Source organism: Gorilla gorilla, chromosome 5 (genome assembly GCF_029281585.2).
Source record: "Gorilla gorilla gorilla isolate KB3781 chromosome 5, NHGRI_mGorGor1-v2.1_pri, whole genome shotgun sequence".
Lineage (NCBI taxonomy): Eukaryota > Metazoa > Chordata > Mammalia > Primates > Hominidae > Gorilla > Gorilla gorilla.
This window is the reverse complement of record NC_073229.2, coordinates 37,438,763-37,462,186: the sequence shown is the minus strand read 5'-3', so window position 1 is coordinate 37,462,186 and position 23,424 is coordinate 37,438,763. Positions and strand designations below refer to the sequence as shown.

General features: G+C 40.1%; 1 long non-coding RNA gene across 1 annotated transcript in view; it reads left to right on the top strand.

Annotated features, from left to right (window-relative positions):
* LOC101136127 (uncharacterized) overlaps positions 1-22,123 on the top strand; it is a 71,105-nt gene extending 48,982 nt beyond the window's left edge. The window contains exon 4 of the long non-coding RNA XR_010134187.1: positions 20,758-22,123. This is a non-coding gene — a long non-coding RNA (uncharacterized lncRNA). The remainder of the gene's footprint in view (positions 1-20,757) is intronic.
* Positions 22,124-23,424: the final 1,301 nt, after the last annotated feature.

The window sequence follows — 23,424 nt, the reverse complement described above, 5'->3', positions numbered from 1 at the left end:
ATTTATCTTCCCTACTGGGTCACCTAGTCCACTGCCTGGCACCCTGAGGCACTTGATAAACATTTGCTGATTGAATTAAGTATGTATGTATGTGAGCCATCTGACAAGAAAACCCACTGTTTCCTTTATTTTCTGTGCAATGGACTGAGCTCTATTTTTTAAATACATATTTTTAACACAGTATTGAGTATCAATACATTCAACACAGACTCAAAAGAATCTTTTCCTTTATCCTTTTGTGATTTTTCTCCTTTCTTGTGAATGTATTCATAGCTGGGTACGATTACAAGAAAAACGATTACCTATAGTAGCGTGGATATGAATGTTTGCTTGCCCTTTTGGTCTCAGATGAAGAGCTGTACATATCATCACAAACTATCTTTTTCCTTAAGTATGTCTCTCTTTTAAAGGCTAATATTGCAATATATATTACTTTAATTGCAGATTTTGTAATATGCTCCATGTTTTACAAATACTGTGGCTAGTCTTAAAGAAAAACTTTGTACAATAACTTGCACTCTGAATTCAAGAGTGTCTGTTATTTGTGATATCAATTCCCTTTGTGCCTTGGACTTTGTTTTTTTTTTTTTCCCCATTTCACCTCCAAAATTGCATTGAAAACATCTGCTAAGGACTTATTTAAACAGCTAGTTAGTGCTTTATAAAGCTCAGAGGCGCGCCCATCTGTTCCAGGAGCATTCTCTTTTCTCAAGAGCTATATCATATTTTCTACCTGTCTGACAGCTGGTTTTGCCTCAAAACTCTTAATTTCTCTTTATATCAGTAGCATGACACCTTACTTTAAAGTTTATAACTGATTTTTCTTCATCTTGCTTCACTCTGAGCAAACCTAAAAGCAAGGGAGTTGTTTCCTTCCTTTTTTCTTAGTCTTACTTATATCTTCCAATTTTGTTTTTGTTTTTAGAGCCAGAATGCCTTTCCTTTGAATCTGCATAATCAAACAGAAGTCAGGATGTAGTTCTGATGGATTTCATCTCCAGCATTGTGGTCCTTGGGCCCCTCCGCATTCCACCCTGGTGTACAGGACCCAATGGCAAGCTGCTTTAGCTCCTATCTGGTCCATGGGGATAGGTTACATACTCTTTGCTAGAGAGTGAAGATGAATCCCAATGTCATTTGGATCCTGCTTTCATGGGCTGATTCAGCTTTCTCAGGCTAAGTCAGGAACCAGTACTCTGTACCCTCCAACTGCCCATTTCTAGATCTTCAAATGGTCCAGTCTAGGCTCGAGGTGACAGAGGATGCTCTCTCTTCCACCCCACCCCTTTCTGAATGGGCAGACTCAAGGCATAGCAACTGTCGTCTGCAGAAGAATCTTTTTACTATTGCTTCTTGTCTCCTCTATGTCCATTCTTTTGTATTTTCAAAGTAAGTGAGAGGCTTCAGGAGTTACGGAACAAACCCTTTTGTAACTCTGCATTTAAGGATCTGTTTCATATTTTTTATGATGTCTGTTAATATATTGGCACCTTAATCGAGAGCAAGATACGATGAGGCCTAATTTAACATCCGGTTACACTTTCCTCATTGTGTAATATTGCTATATCGACAGCAATTCAGATGTAGTAATTTGTGTTTTGCCCTTATTATAGTAAATCAGATGGCATCTTGCAGCTATTTACTCTTTACATACATGAAGATTAACTCACCCCAGGGGTTATTTTTTTCCGATGTAAGAATCTTAATTTCCTTAACTTTTCCCACAGGTGTCACATGCCATTCTTCTGATTTTCATGAATATCCTCTAAAAGGCAGCTAAGCACTCACTGTCTTCTTCCTTTTGCCTCGTCAAGCACGGGGGACGCTGGAAGGAAGAGGTACCTCATACATTTTACACTGACTTAAATCTTAGAGAAGTTTATCTTGCGTTGAAACTGGGGATTTGAAAAGAGGCTTGCTTACCTGACTTAGGTTTGTCTGAAAACGCTGGTTATGTCCCTTGTGTCTCAAAAACCAACCAACATTTTCCAGTTGGTCCTACCAAAGAAAATACTGTCTGTTCCAGTGAGTCAAATACAAGACCATCTGTGCCAGTCCATTAAAAAAACATCATCCAATTGCTGTTAATAGATGACCGTTTCCAAGGGCAAATCCAAAGGATAAAAAAAAAGTTGTGTAGTTATTTTGTATTGATGTAGGCATGGCTATTTTTGTTTATCACAAAGAGGAAAAGACTACTCCCTGTACCATTCTGTATGTATGTATGTACAGAGTGGAAGCCATATTTCTCATACATCAGTGTGCCAAGAAAGCTAGTCAACAAGCAAGGGCTAAGAACAGAACTGGGAGGTTATCCCGACACTCTCCCTATACTTGGGAGATTCTTGTTGAGTGGATTGGGAATTTTAAAGTTGTTCCTGCTTCTGCTGATCCATGCAATTTTAGGCAGGTGTTTCTCTGTGGTCCAGGTATTTCAGCTGTGAAGTGAGTGGTAACAACAGGATTATTGGATAGTTTGTTAATGAAATGGAGTCATTGCTAAGCAAGATATATGCAGGAAATACCTGCAAGTAAGCTTAAAAGCTGGAAGTGAAGCAAGTCTGTTTTTTTTCTTTAAGGGGAGGTCATAAATGGCCGTCTTCAGGGAGTGTTGTCAAGAAGGGGCTGCAAGCCATCTGAAGCTCTAGGGCATCTGCAAAGTTTTTCTCTCACTTTCACAAATTCCTTTGAAGAAGCTTTGTGGCAGTGCCAAGGGCATTTACTTTCCTGCAGAGCAGATGGGGGGAGACAAGAGCAGAATGAACTTTCTCATGTTTTCCAGTGAGAGTCAAGTATTTCCATCCTCTTCCTTGCACTTGAAGTCATCATTTCTCGTAAAAGATTTTTATAATACCAAAGGCGAGGCACAAAACCAATAATCATGGTGCACCAAGAATATGTATTACATGACTACTCCCCTAACTATGAGAATCATTAAGGCTTTTCCGATGAGATAATGTGGATAGTCTCCTGTCAGTGTAACGACTTTGCCGCATCTTCTTTATCTAGCCCCATCCCCACTTTCAGAGTTTAGGGAAACCCACCTTCTATTCTCAGCTCCACTATCCAGAGTGATCACCTGGGTAGGTGATCACTTCTAACACCTTCTTACATTCTAACATGGACCATACTCTTATCATCAATTACTTGGCACTCAATCCTGTGCCGGTTTGTGTTAGGTTTGCTAGTTTTCTTAGCATTTTACATTGTATTGAATATGCACTGTACCTTTATGACACTTCTACAGAGATTTATTCTTCTGGTTAAACTGAAGGTCTGATATCTATGGTGATTTAGTCCTGTACTTGACTCTAAACCTTGGACCAGTCACACATACCATTGAGGTTCTTGAGTTGTTTCTTTAGCATCCCCTGACAATCATTATCATTTATATTAAAAAGCAAAACATGATTGCTGAAAAGGAGGACCTGGGATGCACCAAGCATACCAGTGCTGAAGACGCACTTACTGGAACCCCATTTGAACATGGGTCATGAATGGACTGCAATATGGCACCTTGATAGCCATGGTTTGATGACTTGACATAACTGCAAACAGCAACATTAAAAAGGACACCTGGAGTACACCTTAAAATAACAAAATATAAAACTGTTGAATGTTCAAAATGAACAAAGACATTGTTGTTGTGAAATATCCAATTAGAAACCGTGAAGATATGTCTAAAAACTAGGTCAGTGGGGCATGGTGGCTCATGCCTGTAATCTCAGCACTTTAAGAGGGTGAGGTGGGAGGATTGCATGAAGTCAAGAGTTGGAGACCAGCCTGGGCAACAGTGAGACCCAATCTCTACAAAAATAAAAATAAAAATATATTAACTGAGCATGGTGGCATGCACTTGTAGTCTCAGCTACTTGGGAGGCTAAAGGAGGAGGATCAGTTGAGCCCAGGAATTCAAGGTTTCAATAAGCTCTGATCACCCCACTGCACTCCAGCCTGGGTGACAGAGTGAGACCCTGTCTTTAAAAAAATAAAAGAGATCCAAAAAAATTCCAGAATAAACCACTTCCACTTGTTCAAATTGAAACAAATTTATTTGTGCACAATGTGTAAATAAAAGCCAGTTATACATTATCACTTAATACCACATATATATGCAAAGTCATTAGTATAATAAAAAAAAATTGTGTGCTTATATAACACCTATTATCCATTGTCCTCTGAGGATAAGTCATTAGTGTAATAAAAAAAATTGTGTGCTTATATAGCACCTATTATCCATTGTCCTCTGAGGATTAAAAAAGTCTGTTTTGGCCTCTATCATTCTCAATTTGACATTTGGTTCACTTAAATATCTTCATAAGAGATTTTTATAATATCGAAAACAAGGCAGAAAATGAATATTCATTATGCATCAATATGGTGTTAGGCACTATGCTATATAATTTCAATTTTCACGTTATCGTCACAACAGTGGTCTGAGATTAGATATAGTTACCTCCATTTACTTTCAGAAGAGAAAAGCAAAGCTCTGTGGGGTTAAATAAATTGTCTATGGCTACCCTTGGGGAATACTGGAACCAGGGTGCAATACCAGGTGTGTAAACCCCAAGATCCGTTAAATCCCATTACACCAACAAAAACACGTTGAGGAAATCACAAGTTCTCACGATGCCATACTTAATAAAGACATTTTTTTGGCCTGGCGCGGTGGCTCACATCTGTAATCCCAGCTCTTTGGGAGGCCAAGGCAGGCAGTGGATCACCGGAGGTCAGGAGTTTGAAGCCAGCCTGGCCAACATGGTAAAACCCCGTCTCTACCAAACGTACAAAAGTTAACTGGACGTGGTGGCACATGCCTGTAATTCCAGCTACGAGGGAGGCCGAGGCTGGAGAATCCCTCAAACCTGGGAGGCAGAGGTTGCAGTGAGCCAAGATTGAGCCACTGCACTCCACCCTGGGCGATAAGAGCAAGACCCTATCTCAAAAAAAAAAAAAGGCTTTTTTTTTTTTTTTTTAAATACTTTAAGTTCTAGGGTACATGTGCACAACGTGAAGGTTTGTTACATAGGTATACATGTGCCATGTTGATTTGCTGCACCCATTAACTCATCATTTACATTAGGTATTTCTCTTAATGCTATCCCCCCCACCTCCCCCCACCCCATGACAGGCCCTGGTGTGTGATGTTCCCCACCCTGTGTCCAAGTGTTCTCATTTTTCAATTCCCACCTATGTGTGAGAACATGCGGTGTTTGGTTTTCTGTCCTTGTGATAGTTTATTCAGAATGATGATTTCCAGCTTCATCCATGTCCCTACAAAGGACATGAACTCATCCTTTTTTATGGCTGCATAGTATTCCATGGTGTGTATGTGCCACATTTTCTTAATCCAGTCTATCATTGATGGACATTTGGGTTGGTTCCAAGTCTTTGCTATTGTGAATAGTGCTGCAATAAACATACATGTTCATGTGTTTGTATAGTAGCATGACTTACAATCCTTTGGGTATGTACCCAGTAATGGGATGGCTGGGTCAAATGGTATTGGTAGTTCTAGATCCTTGAGGAATCGCCACACTGTCTTCCACAATGGTTGAACTAGTTTACACTGCCATCAACAGTGTAAAAGCATTCCTATTTGTCCACATCCTCTCCAGCATCTATTGTTTCCTGACTTTTTAATGTTCACCATTCTAACTGGTGTGAGATGGTATCTCATTGTGGTTTTGATTTGCATTTCTCTGATGACCAGTGATGATGAGCATTTTTTCATGTGTCTGTTGGCTGCATAAATGTCTTCTTTTGAGAAGTGTCTGTTCATATCCTTTGCCCACTTTTTGATGGGGTTGTTTTTTTCTTGTAAATTTGTTTAAGTTCTTTGTGGATTCTGGATATTAGCCCTTTTGTCAGATGGGTAGATTGCAAAAATTTTCTCCCATTGTGTAGGTTGCCTGTTCACTCTGATGGTAGTTTCTTTTGCTGTGCAGAAGCTCTTTAGCTTAATTAGATCCCATTTGTCTATTTTGGCTTTTGTTGCCATTGCTTTTGGTGTTTTCGTTATGAAGTCTTTGCCCATGCCTATGTCCTGAATGGTATTGCCTAGGTTTTCTTCTAGGGTTTTTATGGTTTTAGGTCTAACATTTAAGTCTTTAATCCATCTCGAATTAATTTTTGTATAAGGTATAAGGAAGGGATCCAGTTTCAGCTTTCTACATATGGCTAGCCAGTTTCCCCAGCACCATTTATTAAATAGGGAATCCTTTCCCCATTGCTTGTTTTTGTCAGGTTTGTCAAAGATCAGATGGTTGTAGATGTGTGGTGTTATTTCTGAGGCCTCTGTTCTGTTCCATTGATCTATCTCTCTGTTTTGGTACCAGTACCATGCTGTTTTGGTTACTGTAGCCTTGTAGTATAGTTTGAAGTCAGGTAGCGTGATGCCTCCAGCTTTGTTCTTTTGGCTTAGGATTGTCTTGGCAATGCAGGCTCTTTTTTGGTTCCATATGAACTTTAAAGTAGTTTTTTCCATTTCTGTGAAGAAAATCATTGGTAGCTTGATGGGGATGGCATAGAATCTATAAATTACCTTGGGCAGTATGGCCATTTTCATGATATTGATTCTTTTTATCCATGAGCATGGAATGTTCTTCTGTTTGTTTGTGTCTTTTATTTCATTGAGTAGTGGTTTGTAGTTCTCCTTGAAGAGGTCCTTCACATCCCTTATAAGTTGGATTCCTAGGTATTTTATTCTCTTTGAAGCAATTGTGAATGGGAGTTCACTCATGATTTGGCTGTCTGTTATTGGTGTGTAGGAATGCTTGTGATTTTTGCACATTGATTTTGTATCCTGAGACTTTGCTAAAGTTGCTTATCAGCTTAAGGAGATTTTGGGCTAAGACAATGGGGTTTTCTAAATATACAATCATGTCATCTGCAAACAGGGATAATTTGACTTCCTCTTTTCCTAATTGAATACTCTTTATTTCTTTCTCTTGCCTGATTGCCCTGGCCAGAACTTCCAATACTATGTTGAATAGGAGTGGTGAGAGAAGGCATCCCTGTCTTGTGCCAGTTTTTAAAGAGAATGCTTCCAGTTTTTGCCCATTCAGTATGATACTGGCTGTGGGTTTGTCATAAATAGCTCTTATTATTTTGAGATATGTTCCATCAATACCTAATTTATTGAGAGTTTTTAGCATGAAGGGTTGCTGAATTTTGTCAAAGGCCTAAAAAAGGCATTTTTAATGTGCAACATGTTCTGTAATAGAAACAGTAACCTTCAGTTAAATAAAGAAATTGATGTGTCAATAACAGATTAATTTTTCATGCCCATATTGACACTGTTCTGATATTTCATACACTGCCTACCCACTTTTCTTTGCCCTGCCCAGGCTCCAGGGACCTACCTGACTTCCTATTCATGCTGATCCCACTGAGACCCTTATCAACCCTGACCTGTTCCCCATGTGCCTCTTGGATCTGCCTTATGTTCCAGGTATAGTTCTTTTTTTTTTTTTTTTTTTTTTTGAGATGGAGCCTCGCACTGTCACCTGGGCTGGAGTGCAATGGTGCGATCTCGGCTCACAGCAACCTCCGCCTCCCGGGTTCAAGCGGTTATCCTGCCTCAGCCTCCCAAGTAGCTGGGATTACAAGTGCACACCACCATACCTGGCTAATTTTTTTGTATTTTTAATAGAGACAGGGTTTCACTATGTTGGCCAGACTGGTCTCGAACTTCTGACCTCGTGTGCCCGCCTCGGCCTCCCAAAGTGCTGGGATTACAGATGTGAGCCACCGCGCCTGGCCTTAAGGTATGGTTCTTTAACACAGAATAGATGCATTCTCTGTAGCTAGGCGTGGTGGCCAGCGCCTGTAGTCCCAGCTATTCAAGAGGCTGAAACATGAGAATCCCTTGAACCCAGGAGGTGGAGGTTGTAGTGAGCGGAGATCGCGCCACTGCACTCCAACCTGGGGGACAGCGAGACTCCGTGTCAAAAATAAAAGTTTTATTCTCTGAAGAAACTGAACAGGAGAGGAGGTTACAGACTCAGAGAAACCAGGCGCCACTGTAGGTGAGGGTGAGGCAGTTGTGTTGAAAACGGACTTGAATGAAAGTCTGCATAATGATGAGTAGGAAACAAGGCACAGGGCGCAGTACTTAGATCGACTCTGTGCTTGACTTAATGCTCTCCTCTGCCATCTTGAAATTCTGAATAATTTTATCTTTGAACTTGTGTTTTATAAGTGAATTTTGATGGGATGACGAAGCATGAATGTGAGCAGAGGAGATATGCATAATACATGTGTCTACTGTTCCTTGCTGCCCTATTTAAATATAGTGTTTCTGATGTCCCATGAGCACAGAACTTCAGTGGACCCAGGATGTATGGTAGGTTAGCAAGCCTCAAAGTGAGTGCAAAGCAAGATGTTGAGTCTATGAGTGAGTATGCTGCTGCTGACAGGCCTGAGAAGCCACACTGCCTGTTCCAATAAGGACTTTCAAAGGCAGGAACAAGGCAATGCATTCTAAGAACGATGACCTCCGAGGAACCCCATCATGTCCTTTCTACTCCTGTTACTTTCTTGTATTAGTCAGACTACCTACAGTAAAAATGATGACATGGAATGGGACAGATAGTAAGACTCAGAGTTTCTTTTCTGTCCCAATTTATTCTTCAGTAAGGAATGTGGAGTGTTAGTAGAATATGTATCTATTAAGAAGTGAGATAAAAATAGGCTGGCCACAGTGGCTCACTCCTGTAATCCCAGCATTTTGGGAGGCCAAGGTGGGTGGATCACATGAGACCGGGAGTTTGAGACCAGCGTGGTCAACATGGTGAAACCCTGTCTACTAAAAATTACAAAAATTAGCCAGGCATGGTGGCACACACCTGTGATCCCAGCTACTTGGGAGGCTGAGGCATGAGAATCGCTCGAACCCAGGAGGTAAAGGTTGCAGTGAGCCGAGATCATGCCACTGCACTCCAGCCTGAGCCACAGAGTGAGATTCTGTCTTTAAAAAAAGGAAATGAAAGTAAGATAAAAATGATTGAGTTTTTACTTATTTATTTTTTTGTGCAGCATTTCCATTTTTCTGGTAAGAATGAAACTTATATTCAAGTACACACTATGAAACAGAAATTGTGTAATTTCAGTCGTCCTGTTTAAGTGTTAAATGTGCTTATATTTGCATTTAAAACTGGCATTGCACAACATAAAGATGAACACTGAAAAATTCATGCTAATTGTTTAAATTTTTAATCTTTTTAAACTTAGAATAACTTTAAATAGTAAAAACAAAACACTATGACAATTCAAGAAAGAGACTGCAGAAGAAAAGAAAAAGTTTTATATTTTAGTAACATTAGTGCCATTTCCCCTGCTTTTGGAACAAGGGGTCCACATTTCCATTTTGTACTAGGCCTTGCAATGTATGTAGCTGGCCCTGGTAGGATGCCTTGCTTCTCTCTCCTGAGAAGGTCAGGGGCCAGGCTTATACCCCAGTGAGAAAGAGTGGTGGATTCTATTCTGGAGGCATTAAACAGCCCCAGAAAAAACAAAAACAAAAAACTTCCATGGACTTAGGAGTTCGCCAAGAAGCAGTAGACTTTCCCCATTCACTCTAGAGAGAATCCAGGGCATGTGCCCGCCCATGTACATGGGATTTCCCATTCGTTTTAGGCCATCACTCTATGAATGTCTTATAGTTCTCAGATGGCTAATAACTTGCAAATATCAGAGAAAATCTTTCAAATGGAAAGAGAGCCACCAGATAAACATCAAATCCCCAAGGAAAAAAGGGGGCATGAAGAGATTATCTGATATGATACAGCATCTGGAAAAAGACACAGAAATTATCAGAAATTATTGTACAATCAAACATTTGGGAACATATCAACGACTGGTATACAGAAAACTACCAGCAACTCTAAAAAGGCGAGACAAAAATTGATGGCACAAAAAGAAGATAATCAGAATGCACTACATGCCTTTATATAAACCTTATAATGTGGACATAATATGTTGGTTTAAATAAAGTGGTTATGTGACTGTATTTGGAGGACTGGGTGAAGGAACGTACAGAAGGGATAGAGAGGCTAAATCCTCATCTAACCTTTAGAGGAAGTCAGTTATTAATGTCTAATATTGGTGAATCAAAGACTAGTAGTGTAAGCATGTCATTTTGGAACATGGAGATAAATTCCAGGAGAAACAGATAAAGAAGTTAAAAGTGCCTAGGGAGCATGGTTGGAGGATGAGAGGGACTAACAGCAGAAGCAGGGGATAGTTGCTTTTCCTCCTAACTCTTCTACTTCTGCTTGATTTGTCAGCTCCATACATGTGTTGTACTGATAAACATTTATAGTAAAAGAAAATAAAAAGAAAAACTACTGATTATCTCACAGAATTTCCAGGAAGCCTGGATAACCATGCTTGCTAGTTGGGCAGGAGCAAATGAAGCGTCCTGTTGAGGATAATACTGCTACCCTAGCTGGCACTGCCTTTGCCACTGCAGTGGTCACTGGACGTTAATGGCGGTGCATATTCTCCACCATCTCTGTGTCTTTTCATCATGGCCACCAGGTTAAATGTCTTGGGTGGTAGCATCTGATTGGCTGAGGTTAGGTCATATGTCCATGAACCTTGGCCAGTTTGGCAGAGGTCACAGAAAAATGGCCTTTTAGGCTTCTAAAGGGGAGATGAGCTCTGCCTTCTGTAAAGATTCATATAGTAGAAGCTGCCTTGATTTTAGGAACGGGATTCAGACACTGGGCAGCTGAAAATAACATCAAATGCACATTAGGGTCACTTTCTCGTGAAAGTGCAGATCACTTGCAAAAATTTGATTTTTTTCTCTTCTGTCAGGCACTTTTTGGGGGAATTTAAATCTTTTGAGGACTGGAATATAGCAGAGGGTACATGACTATCTCTCTCTCTCTCTCTTTCTTTCTCTCTCCATCTATCACCTTTCTATCCAGTCTGTTTAACATTAAGTCCAAGGAGTACAATTAATAAAACAATGATATGACACAGCAGATACTCTGGAAAAGTGTGTGTGTGTGTCCAATGTAGTGATCAGAAACACAACTTCCCAAGGAAACCAGAAACTCTCTACAAAGCAAATATTCACCAGCAAGCAAGCCAGCAAGCAAGCAGACCACAATACCCACAGGAGAAAAAGATATAATTCTCCCCTCCCAGAAAAATGCCCTGTTCTGTTTTCCCCTTCATTAAGACTCTGACGAGTGAACAGCACCCTTCTGAATAATTTCAGGAACTTAGTGTAATGTTCACTACAGAGAACTTCAGGTTGCATCAAGGAACATATATACACAGAAGTCAACTCAAGAACATCTGTCATTTCTTCAGCCAGCACACAGTTGGGGGCTTCATGAAAAAGGACAATTTTAACTTCTATATGCTTTTCATTGATTTGGTGTATTAAACATAATTTCCTATTTACTTTTATTCTGGTGATTTGGGGCTTTCAATTAGAAGCTAGGCAAGCTGACAAACACATTTGTTGCATATTTTATGTATTCCCAAAAGGTTTGCCATTGTGAAGAGTCAGGTTTTGGGGAGCAAAGAAATAAATATGCTAGTGAAGTCAGCTTTCCACAAAAACAACCTGAGGGATGTGCTTCGGTGGCTAGCCCTGATTGTTTGAGACAATGAATGTGTATTACATATTCTTATGTATTTACAGCATATATGTATATATGCAAATGCACACAAGCAATATTTTGAATTTGAGCAGGTAAAAAATTTTCATCTCTCTAGCTCTTACTGATTCTCTAAGCTGCTACGTTTGTTTTGCTGTAGAATTTTCAATAAACACGTCTGAGAATACTCTTCCACCTGGATTCAAAGTAATTTGCATTTCCTCTAGTGTGAAACCAATTCACCGCAGGTATAGGCCTAAGAAATTATAAATATCAGATATAATTTTTGTAATTGCATTTCTTGTCTGAAAGTGGTATTCACAGAAAATGTAACTTTAGGTGAGCATAGCAAGAGTGTGTATTTGCCAGCAAAAGAAACTATCGTCAGAGTGAACAGGCAACCTACAGAATGGGAGAAAATTTTTGCAATCTATCCATCTGACAAAGGGCTAATATCCCGAATCCACAAAGAACTTAAACAAATTTACAAGAAAAAAACAACCCCATCAAAAAGTGGGTGAAGTATATGAACAGACACTTTTCAAAAGAGGACATTTATGCGGCCAACAAACATATGAAAAAAAGCTCATCATCACTGGTCATTAGAGAAATGCAAATCAAAACCACAATGAGATACCATCTCATGCCAGTTAGAATGGCAATCATTAAAAAGTCAGGAAATAACAGATACTGGAGAGGATGTGTAGAAATAGGAATGCTTTTACACTGTTGGTGGGAGTGTAAATTAGTTCAACCATTGTGGAAGACAGTGTGGCAATTCCTCAAGGATCTAGAACCAGAAATATCATTTGACCCAATAATCCCATTACTGAGTGTATACCCAAAGGACTATAAATCATTCTACTATAAAGACACATGCACATGTATGTTTACTGCAGCACTATTCACAATAGCTAAGACTTGGAACCAACCCAAATGCCCATCAATGTTAGACTGGATAAAGAAAATGTGGCACATATACACATGGAATACTATGCAGCCATAAAAAAGAATGAGTTCATGTCCTTTGCAGAGACATGGATGAAGCTGGAAACCATCATTCTCAGCAAACTAACCAGGAACAGAAAACCAAACACCACATGTTCTCACTCATAAGTGGGAGTTGAACAATGAGAACATACGGGCACAGGGAGGGGAACAGCACACACCGGGGCCTGTCAGGGGTTGGGGGCAAAGGGAGGGAGAGCATTAGGAGAAATACCTAATGTAGATGATGAGTTGATGGGTGCAGCAAACCACCATGGCACATGTATACCTATGTAAGAAACCTGCACGTTCTGCACATGTATCCCAGAACTTAAAGTATAATAATAATAATAAAAAAGAGTGTCTTTGCATGAGGAACAACACCCTTGCAGTATTTGTAGATGGTGAACTCTGATCAGGTTAAAAAATCAGCCTAATCTCTACATTTAATGAAGTTGATGAAGAGAAAAAGTCATTAATTCAATTTTTTAAAGAAATATTTTCATGCTGGTCAGAGAGGAAAAGAAGACATAAACAGGTGGCCATGATATTTGGGAAAAAGAAGGACTGATTTTAAACTGCAATTTGGAATGAAGAGCAGAATGTTGATACTAGCAGCGTCTGGCAGGCAGCTTAGTGGCATATTTAGCCTTTCTAGAATCAGGCTTCATACCAACCTGCTGAGGTTTATTTCCATAATTGAAAATCTGATGGAGATGTGGGAAGTAGTATGTACATGGTTATAACCCTAAGCTGGCCCCAGACAGTTCTTGACCATCCACTGTATTAGAGTCCTGTACTGTCTTCAGGTGGTTTGGGGCTGAAGTAGGGGTTCATGTATGGGAAGAAAGACAGGAAGATGCATTATTAATTTGAAAGAAGTAAGAGGTACTTCTTACCTATAAACAATTTAAATAGAAGCTTACTGGGAAGGAAAGCTTCTAATAAATCAAGTAATCCTATTGGCTCTACTGCTACTCAAATCTTAATCTGCTTACGTTATGTACTTTGGTCTAAATTCTATTCCATGGGTCTATACAGAAAAATCTAATCTTTCCTCCCCATGACAGACCTATACACTTTTTTTTTTTTTTTTTTTTTTTTTTTTTTTTTTTTTAGAGACAGGGTCTTGCTCTGTCCCTCAAACTGGCGTGCAGCCCATACACTTTTGAAGGCAGACAACTATGTTGTGTTCTGCAATCATTTGTTTTGAAGAGTAGGCTGGGCACGGTGGTTCACACCTGTAATCCCAGCACTTTGGGAGGCCAAGGCCAGTGGATCACCTGAGGTCAGGAGTTCGAGACCAGCCTGGCCAACATGGTGAAAACCCCATCTCTACTAAAAATACAAAAATTAGCTGGGCATGGTAGGGGGTGCCTGTAATCCCAGCTACTCAGGAGGCTGAGGCAGGAGAATCACTTGAACCCAGGAGGCGGAGGTTGCAGTGAGCCAAGATCGCACCATTGCACTCCAGCCTGGGCAACAAGAGCGAAACTCTGTCTTAAAAATTAAAAAAAAAAAAAAAGAGTAGATATCCTCATTTCCTTCCTCATGATGGAATTTTCATGTTTCATCAGCCTGTTAGTCTTCTCTGAATGTATTCATGTATCAAATATTTATTATATATTAACTGTATCCCAGGCATGCCTAGAGCTACAGTACAGAAATAAGTAAGATATATTCCCTTCTATAAAAGAATTTTGGGGCTAGTAAGTGAGACAAATAAAAAAAGTAGATGCCATGATGAAGTGCTATAATAGAGCTATGCCTAGAGTATTATGAGAGGGTCACTTGTCTTTGTTGGGCAGAAATAAGCAAAAGTTTCAGGTAGGGTTTGACTGGCACAGAGCACAGAGGATCTCCTATACTGTAGAATTTAAAAAATCTCATCTGTAACTATACCTATGTGCCCCTTTTTATACCTGATGTTATTTATGACTTTGATGTCTTTTTTATATCATACTTCTCAAAACTGCCTATTTTATTGCTTCTTTTTAATTAATATCCATTTTTATTCTTATAGTTTCCTTCTACTTTTAAAAAATTTTACTTTTTTTTCTAGATTTTTGAGTTTATTAATCTTCATTCTTCTTGATCTCTAGTAGATTCTTTTGAGTCTATATATTTCCTCTGGGTACTGCTGTGGCCACACTCCAGAGGATTGGGTGTATGACGTTACATGGCTGCTTAATTATAAAGAATTTGTGAAGTTAGGTTTGAGTAGCTCCAAGATTCTCCGAATGACTCTCCTTGGATCCTGTGATGCAATATACCCTTCACCAGATCCCAGTGTTCCTGCTAAGAGGACACATGGGGTAATCACCCCGGCAGACGGTTCTCCTCCTTTCAGCATCCCCTTGACCTCAACAGCCATTTTCAAAGGAGCAGCACCGTCCTCTTTAATTAGGGCCAGCAATGAGGGGAGCTGGCAAATGGGTATGTTTTTCTTAGCTATGTTGCCAACATGAGAAATTTCAGTTCTGGAGAAAGACCCCCTTGCCAGCACAACTAGTTAAGACAAGAATATGACTGCATCTAGATTTCATCAGAATACGATGAGGTGCATCATTAAGCCAGGCAGAGGGAGGCGGACTTGCGTAAATCTACTCTCCTACTCATTCAAAGCAGTAAATTGCAGAGTGTGCACAGGTGATTCCCATAAAGCTATGTTTCAGGCGGATGCCTGCTGGGCTGGCACTTAAGCAAATGCCGTAACCCATTTGTTACTCTGTCTCTGTTCCCTTTCCTTCTTAAAAGCACTTTCTTTTATCAACCTTCCTTCAGGGGATAGTGGTTTCAGGCTCTCCTTATCCTCTCCTCTGTGAAAATTTACCCTTAAGAAAAGATCTAGAGACTTCAACATATATAAATGACTGATACTTAATATAGTGCCTCACCCAGGCCAACACTCATTTTAAAGGGAACACAAAGCCTGCATTGAAGGAAATGAGTGTGTGTGTCTAGAATTTTCATCAGTAGTAGTATGAAGGGCTATTTGGGGGCAGTAGGAGATGCGGACTCCAGTACTGATCGATGGGGGCTTGGCTAGTACCTGAAATGATTGACGAGGGCTGCATGTATGCAGAGCTGGAGTTCTCAACCCGGGGAAATTTGTCTCCAACTCCCAAAAAGAGAACATTTGGCAATGCCTGGAGATATTTTGGAACAACTAGGGGTGGGAGGTGCTACTGGTATCTAGTGGGCAGGGACCAGGAATGCTGCTAAACATCCTGCAATGTACAGGACAGTCCCCCACAGCAAAGAATAGGCCGGTCCCAAATACCAACGGTGCTGAGGCTGAGAGACCCTGGTGTAGAATGATAGATATTTGACAAACAACACTGGCCCCCATGTTGGAAAGACAGCAGGGAGAGCTTTTGTGGGCCAGCTGGAGACCACCTTCCCTGATTCGAGGCACTCCCACTGCCCAGGACATAGAGGGTTTATCCCACGGTGTAGTACAGCCAGATCTTCTGACATCTTTGGAGAATTCAAAAATCCAGATTTTTATGTGACATCTCTAGATGTTAAAACACCAGCAATGAATCCAAATGAACAAAGTTGAGAGAGCCACACACACTTGGCCAAGGGCTGGACTTAGCTTGCTGGCGGCTGACATGACAAGTTGTGACCAGATCGTCCTGGCCCATCAAGGTGACTGTGGATTATAAATCCAGGGCTACAAGCTACCAGGGCAAGGTTCTGGTGGTCAGTCTTTCTGTCTGCAAAGACCAGGACTGTCCCACTGAGGCACAAGCCGAGGAGAGGTCTGTTTTAGCTGCGTGGAAAATAAAAAGTATAGATTGCTCTGAAAACTGTTCTAGCACTATTTAACAGAGTTTACCAATGCAATTTTAGCTTTTCCTCTTGTAAAAATTTCTTTCTTGGGCTCAATAGGCACATTTCAGATTCTGGAGTTTTCTCTTACTAATTCCAGTATCTACCAGACAGGGTTGGTTGTTGAAGAGATCAAATAAGATAATATATGGGAAAGTTCATAGTGTAGAGTTGTCTGCTGTGAAAAGAAGTGTTAGTTGACTGAATACAAAGATAAAACTCCACTCTCTGAATGGGACCGTAGGCATTTTTTTGAACTGGATAGACTCAGTGGCCGGCTCCTGGGATAATGAGCTGAGTTCACTTGCTTGAATTTGGAGGGTAAACACATGTTCTTTGTGTCTGGGAGGTATGCTTGGGATTTCCTTTGTCTCTCCCTGCTTTGGGGAAAAGCAAATTTGGCATGGCCTTTGAATGCTTGCCTCCCCCACACTTTTTTTTTTTTTCAGTATGGAAGCTTTGTAAATTTTCCTTGTTAAAAACAAGCACCATCTTCATACCTGCTGAAACCTAATTCTCATCCAGAGGGATGTGAGGAATAAAGGGGGCAGTGATACCAACAGCGGGTGTAGACAGCCCATCCATCCCACGCAGGTACGCTGGCGTGGCTACATCGACCCGGGAGGGAGGCCGTTTGTAAAGAACCCTTTTTATTGTGACTCTCGCCTCCCTCAGCTCATCCCGAGCCATGAGAAGAGCGTTGTCAATGAGACAGGCCAATTTTACCCATCTTACACAATAGTGCATTACAGACTTTCCAAGAAGACACCATTCAGGGTGAATCACCAAATTCAGGATGAAAAGGTTTTGATTTGCAAAAGCGCTCAAGCATTTCTCTTTAGAGCTGGAGATGGCAGGGAAGGAACCGACGTGCATGCAGCTGCATCACCTTTGGGCCAGGTGTGCTGGCAAGCTCTCCACGCTAGAGCAGGGCAAAGGCACCTAGCATTCACAGGCGCCTTTGTCCCACCGTGGGTGCTGGGACTTGTGAATGCCCTATTTAAGGCAGAAAAGAATAAGAAGGTGCCAGTGATGGTGGGGTATTGAAGTGCGAGGAATCGAGTCAAAGCATGAACTGCATGCAGGTTAACAGCAACTGAAATTAATGTTAAAATTTTTAGGTCCTTAAATAGATTCATCAACACAGGTAGGAGATGATGAGAGAAAATACTAGATTAAGAGTTGTGTCATTTAGGATGATTTCAGCTACTAGTCACTGAATATCTATCTAAAGTGAATTAAACCCTTCTTACTCAGAGTTCAGGCTCAGAACTGGCAGTGTCACCTTCACCTGGGAGCTTGTCGGAACTGCAGAATCCCTAGACCCAGCCCAGGGCCTCCTATAATACATCAGAATCTGCATTTTAATCAGACACACAGGTTATTTGAAGTCACATTACAGTTTGAGAAACAACCATGAAAAAGGACTATTTTAAATCTCAGATAACAAGTAAGACAAGTTAACTAATCAGAGTCAGTTAACTCAGCAACTCAACAATGTCAAGAAGGGCCTGGGTGTTTTCCATTTTTCTGCTTTGCTGTGTTTGATGTCTTTACTTCCATATTCAGGTTTATGGTCCCGTGATCACAAGATGGCTGCAGAAGCTCTGAGCATCACCTCATATAGCTCAACAAAGGGGTAGGAAAAAGGAGCTTCCTCTCAAATATGCATTTTTAACAGCAAACCAATCCTAAACCAGCCATTGGCGAGGGGATTAAAATAATGCTGATTTGCTAAGGCCAACAAACCTTTAACCCCTGGGACCAGGTGGGGCTTGGCCTCCTTTGAAGCTTGTGGCAATTAAATATATGAACAAAATGGACTTCTGTAACTTGAAAGAAATAGGAATGAGGAGGGAAGTTAGCTGGTAGGAAAAGCAGCACTGTGTGGTGCAGGAATTTTTTTGAGGCTGGTTTCATATATTTTGGGACATCAGGAATTTCCTCTAGAATATTTGTTAGAGAGTTAACAAAGAAATCAGCTTTTGATTTGATTCTATGATGACTGACCCAAGGGCTATTATCCCAGGACATACATAGATGGGTAGTTTGTGTTACAGGAAATTCTTTTTTTTTTTTTGTAGACGGAGTTTCACTCTTGTCGCCTAGGCTGGAGTGCAGTGGCGTGATCTCGGCTGACTGCAACCTCCGCCTCCTGGGTTCAAGTGATTCTCTTGCCTCAGCCTCCCGAGTAGCTGGGATTACAGGCGCCTGCCCCCACGCCCAGCTAATTTTTGTCTTTTTAGTAGAGATGGGGTTTCACCATGTTGGCCAGGCTGGTCTCCAACTCCTGACCTCAGGTGATCCACCTGCCTGGGCCTCCCAAAGTGCTGGGATTACAGGTGAGAGCCACTGCGCCCAGCCTGGAAATTCTTAACGATAGAATAATGCAGTTACATAATGTTCGAATGAGAAGGCTAGAAGGGACTTTTTACACTATTTAGAATGGTGCCCTTATTCTGTAGATGAGGGAGAAGTCCAGGTGATTTATGCACTGGTTAGCTGTGTTGGGATTGGAATGTATTGCCCTTTCACATGCTACCATCTTGATGGGAGGTAGTTCAACCTTTTCAATTTGAAATCTGTATTTCGAAGACCTACATAATGTTACCTCTCTGGGAAACATGAATAATTATGTAGAGCAAATCACACAGAGGTCATTTTAAGGCCATCTAAGAGAAATAGGGTTCTGTTAAACAGGTCATAGGATCCCAGATGCCCCTGAATCATGAGACCTGGAGAGCTAGAGAGTAAGGCTATGCTTGACGCAGTCTGTAGGCACTTGGCAAGTGTTTGCAGAGTAATTACTGGACGGGATAAATAAATTAAGTATAAATACGTCTTTTTCAAAAGAGAATTCTCATGCGACTCACCTTCACTGTTGACGTTCCTATATGGTGTATGTTGTTTTTAATTGAATTATTCTGAATAAGTGGGGTAGGACCAATGGATTCCAGAGTATGTATTTTCTCTTTCATACTCTTATTTCTAAGGGTCTAAAAGAAGAAAAACAAATACAATGTTAGACTGCATTAAAGAATGTACAATAGTCCCCCCACCCCTTATCCACAGGGGATATACTTCAAGACCCTCAGTGGATGCCTGAAACTGCAGATAGCACCGAACCCGATTGCCATCAATCGGAACGTGTTTCTGTTCATGTCTTCCACCCACACATTTAATGCCTTTTCATCTTAATTAAGCACTTATGCACTGTGGCCATAACTTTCGCAGTTTGAGGTGCAACCACAGAACTAGTATAAAGTTCTTTTTCCTTCTTCACAATTTCATGGATAAACGATTTTTATCGTAGACTTTAGCAACCTCAGTATATGTATTTTTTCTTATTAAGTTGAGAACTTTCATCTTTTCACTTAAAGGATGCACTTTACCTTTCTTTGGCATAGCCAGATTGCCAGCATCACTACTCTCATGCTTTGGGGCCATTACTAAGTAAAATGTGGGTTAGTTGAACACAAGCACTGTGAAATGGCGACAGCCGATCTGCTCATCGAGATGGTTTCTATGTGATTCATGGGCAGGGAGTGCATACAGTGTGGATATGCTGGACAAAGAGATGATTCACGTCCCAAGCAGGATGGAGCAGGATGGTGTAAGATTTCATCACACTACTCAGAACGGTGTGCAATTTAACACTTATGAATTGTTTATTTCTGGAATTTTCCATTTAATATTTCCCGATGACAGTTGGGCCAGGGTAAGTGAAACTGCAGAAGGCAAAACCATGGATGGTGCAGGGGGCTGTGGGGGTGGTGGGGGACTGGGGGGAGAGTGGCAGGACTACTGTATCATGTTTAGGGTCAAGGGAGACAGTCTTCACGGTACCCTTTGGGCTGATTCTGACTACTTTAGAATTGTTTTTTATCCGTTTCTAGCAATATAATTTAAGGAGGACATTGATTAAGTGTTCACTGATGACAATGACGATAAAAATATTAGAGCCAAATAGCCACTTTAAATTTTTTTCATTAAATCTTACAAAACCCTTGTGAGATAGACATCTCAAAGATTAAAAAAACAGAAGCTCAGATAAATGTATTAATCTAAGGACAGCTACTAAACAGTGGAGCTGGGATTTGAACTCAGGGCTGTCTGACACCTAAACACCATCAAAGCAGCTAATGTAGTTAAGCATTAGTTAAATTCTAGGCATTGTTCTAAGTGCATTATTTCATTAACCCTAACAAAAATCCTTTTTCTGAGGATTGGAAATACCAATTATTTCCTTTTACAGGTAATGAAGCTGATGACTAGAGAGGTTGAGTGATCTACCCATGTCTCTCTGACCCAGGTCTGACCACCATACTATTGCCTGCAGATGAAGAGGAGCAACATATTGTATCCTGTGTTGCTCAAGAGAGCAGAATTAGGACTTAGAATAGCCTTCTAAGAATTGCTCTGTGCCACCAAATGGGTGGCAGACTTCTAGACAAGTTTTCTAAACTTGTCAGCCTCAACTACAAGTCAGCTGGTGACAGAAAACAAACATTGCTATCCAGGGGCTTTTGCTTGTCAGCCTTAACTACAAGTGAGCTGGTGAGAGAAAACAAACATCACTATCCAGGGGCTTTTGCTGGACTTACTGAATGTAACAGAGATCGGATTGGATTGTCTCTAATGTCTGTTTCATGAATAGAGTTCTGTAAATAGTCTGTCTTTTCTGAGGCCATTGTATTTTCAGTATTCGGTCGTTTAGTTGACTGAAAGTGTGTATTCTGTAAAGAGAGAAAGGGATAGGGAGAGAAAGGAGACTGTCACTTTTATCTTCATGTCCTTTGCTCTCCGACATGCATACTCCACTTCTAGCTCTTACACTCAAACATCTACACTTGCAGCTTACTGTAGATGCCACTGTCCTTTTCCACATTTGCACAAGTAGATTTCTCACTCCCAACCCTTATTTTGAAAATAAGGTGTTTGTACATCTTTCATTTTATTTTTAAAAATAAAAGTTGGACCACTGTTTAGATATATTAATCACTTTTCCCAAAACTCATGTTTGGTCATCTAAAAGCCTGTGTCTAAAAGTTGTGAGGAATAGTTGAAGCTTTCATCAATGTAAAGCTTGGGTAATACTCCACTGCCAAAAGTAGTTAATTAATTTCTGCAGAGTTAAGGTAGTAGAAATGGGAGCTCTCATCTGTTTTGAGAAATGTGTACAAAATTAATGTTTTCCCAGAGAAGCATTTTCCAATGTCTCCATCTAATTTGGCTCCATTCTGAAGAGAAGCACAATGATGCTTCAGCAACTTGAAATTTTACTAAGTGAACTAACTAATCCTGCCTTTGAAACAGTGGACTGGGGCTCAAAAGACAAGCTTCTTAGACTAATACTGGGCACTTTCTCTTCTCTCACTCTCTCTTTATTCCCTTTTCTTTCTCCTTCTCTTGTTCCATCTTTTCACTTTGGAAACTGTTAGGTTTCAAAAATGCATCTGTAGCTGTTTATTTTACATGTGTCTGATTTTATGAGTTTATGGGCTCCTGAAAATTAATTTTAAATGAGCTTTAATTACTAATGCTTTGGGCCATTGCCTTTAACAAAGTCAACATAACAATCAGGGTTACCTTAGTTTGTCTCTTTGAAGAATGTAGTCATTCATTTGGGCTCTTATTGAACAGAGCAGCTTTCTAACTGGAAAAACAAATAAATAAAATAAAACCATTGCTATATTTGAATGCTTGAATTTATTTCTTTTCCAGAAATAGCCACCTTTGATTTAAAAAACAGGATTTTAAGTGTGCATTAAGGGATTCTTTTTGTTAATAATATCTTGTTATTTTTCAGAAGAGGAGAGGATCCTATTCATAATATTATGCTATGCAAATACAGAGGCAGAGGTTGAATCATGACCTGAAGGTCTGAATTCTGTTCTTAGCTTGGTGCAGAGTGCTTTGTATGTAACATTAGTGAAATCGGCTTACTTCTCAATACAGTGCCCCCTTGCAAATTAAGGGTAATCAACTCCTAGTTCAAAAGTGAAGGGATAATGAGATAATGTTCAAAATGGCTTTTAAGTTTCTACCTATAGAGGTTGAAGGTGAAAAAAAGAACATTGCAATGTCTGTGGATATCCCCCCTCCCAGGAGGGAAGGCTACTCATGTTGTTCCCCATGGAATGTTCTCTTCAATCAGGGGCCATCACTTGAGTGGTTTGATAATAATAAGCTTAGATTGACTGCAGATAAAAATGGGAAAGGTTGATTAAGTCATTTAGTCCCTTGGCAATTTTGCAAACCAAGCGATTCTTATAAGCATCAGTTTTAAACTGTGCAATACAGGGACCCGACAAATAACCAACGTTCTTGATTCCACATATTGCAGGATTTCAGCTATTTCTCCCCAAAATTAATATCAAATTTCCATTATCTAAATATACCCTGTTATTATCTGTGATTTCCAAGTGGTTTCTATCTCTTTTACCTCTCTCAGTTGAAAATGTGCTAAAATACCCAAGTAATGAAAACACCCATGGTTGCCAGTTGGTTAATTCTTTTAATCAGTTAAACTGATGGTATATAGTATCACAGAAATACAAATCTTTCTAAGCAGAATATTACATCTACACTCCTGTCTTCACTTCATGTCCAGGCATATTAGACTAGAAGATAATTAGTATAGAAGACATATTAGTATAGAAAAGAAAAACAGTGATTTAAAATAAAAAAAAACCTTCAACTATAAACATTCTAAGACAAGTTCAGAAAGAAAAAAGTAATTCTTTTCTTCTAGATTCTCTCTCAAATTTACTTCACACTTATATTTAAAGCGGCTCCCAATGATAATGTTTCAGTCACACCGTATATCTAAATGTGCAAAGCCAAGTAATGTACAAGTCATTATTTATTAATAAGAATAACATGTTGCATTTGTCTAATACCTTACAGTTTCCAAAATGCTTAAACTTACTCTTTTTTTTTTTTTTTTACAATATCTGCTTGTTTTTTCTCAGAAGAT